This window comes from Uloborus diversus, chromosome 1 (genome assembly GCF_026930045.1).
Source record: "Uloborus diversus isolate 005 chromosome 1, Udiv.v.3.1, whole genome shotgun sequence".
NCBI classification, from domain to species: Eukaryota; Metazoa; Arthropoda; class Arachnida; order Araneae; family Uloboridae; genus Uloborus; species Uloborus diversus.
The window spans coordinates 250,570,333-250,571,629 of record NC_072731.1 but is presented as its reverse complement, the minus strand read 5'-3'; the positions used below and the strand labels follow the sequence as shown (position 1 = coordinate 250,571,629).

Here is a 1,297-nt window from a genome sequence, read left to right as displayed (position 1 = left end):
TTGCTATTTAAAGGGGAAAATCACGCCTCATCAAAATAGGTTTACATTTTCTTTTTTAAAGCTGATTTTAACTTACTTCTAATATAAGTACGATCAAGAAGTTTGTATCATTAAAAAAGTATAGAGATAGAGTTTTAAAATATATAAAAATCATAAAATCGAATTTTTTAAAGCATTTAGAGTACTGATTATTGACTCCCCTTAAAATGTTTTTTTTTTTTCATTGTATCCTTTCTCTCCTAATCTTTCTTTTTCTTTGTGTGCAACTTTACGAAATACAGTGAACTTGCTAATAACGAGCCCTGATTAACGAGAAACCCGAATTCAGCGATTAAGTCAGAAACATTTGGGTGGCACAATGTTAAATGTAAGGGAGTATATCTCGCTTTAAACCCCGCTGTGTGTAGTAATAATATTTTCAAGTCGTTTCTAAAATCAAATACTGCCCCAAATGTAACAATATTAAAATAAATAAATAATTTTTAAAAAAATTAAGCAAAAGTTGTGATATGAATCACTGTGCCCAGTTTGGGGGCTGTTCTACTAGTAAAAAGTCCTCATGCCGTGACCAGGATTCGAACCTGGGTTATTGCGGCCACAACGCAATGTACTAACCACTATACGATCACGGCGATACGTTCATTTCCTTTACGTATCAACACAAATAGATTCTTGCTCTAATTTCGTGAATAGGAGGAATGCATCAATGAAGCGTAAAAAGGTTTTTACTTCTAAAAACTAAATAAATTTGTTCATTTTAACCAGATGGCGCCACGACGGTTTTACTTTTTATCAACATTGAGTTACGGTCACCAAGTGATTAGTTGCCATAAATTTTATCTAAATACAATGTTTTATGGTTATTTGGGGGAATGGGAAGGATTTTTCAAAAAATTCTAGAAAATTTTGTCATTTGTATCAAATACATGGAGGCACACAACTTTAAACGGCTGTTTCTCATTTTGAACTCAGATGCAAATACGACTTTTGCGCTTAGTACGACAGTGTGGCGGTGCATTAAATCTAAATACAGTAGACAGTAGACGTCGAATTTTGTCGCACTGTAGTTCTGTTTATCCGACCCTCACTGATCTGGATCTCTGAAGAATCCGGTTTGGTGTTTATAATTTCAATTGCGACAAAAAAAAAAAAAAAACTAGCAGTAAAATAGCTTAACATTCATGTTCATAAGACAGTGGACCCCTTCTTCATTCAGAAATGGTGTGAAAAATATTTTTTGTATTTTTACTTTCTTCTGCATGTAATATATAGAAGAATGTATTGAATTCGTGAAAAA

The 1,297-nt window shown here is 32.8% G+C and overlaps 1 non-coding gene across 1 annotated transcript; it reads right to left on the bottom strand.

Annotated features, from left to right (window-relative positions):
- Nucleotides 1-560: 560 nt before the first annotated feature.
- On the bottom strand, nucleotides 561-632 carry Trnah-gug (transfer RNA histidin (anticodon GUG)). Its single transcript has one exon. It is a non-coding gene; the product is annotated as a tRNA-His (tRNA).
- Between the last annotated feature and the right edge of the window lie 665 nt (nucleotides 633-1,297).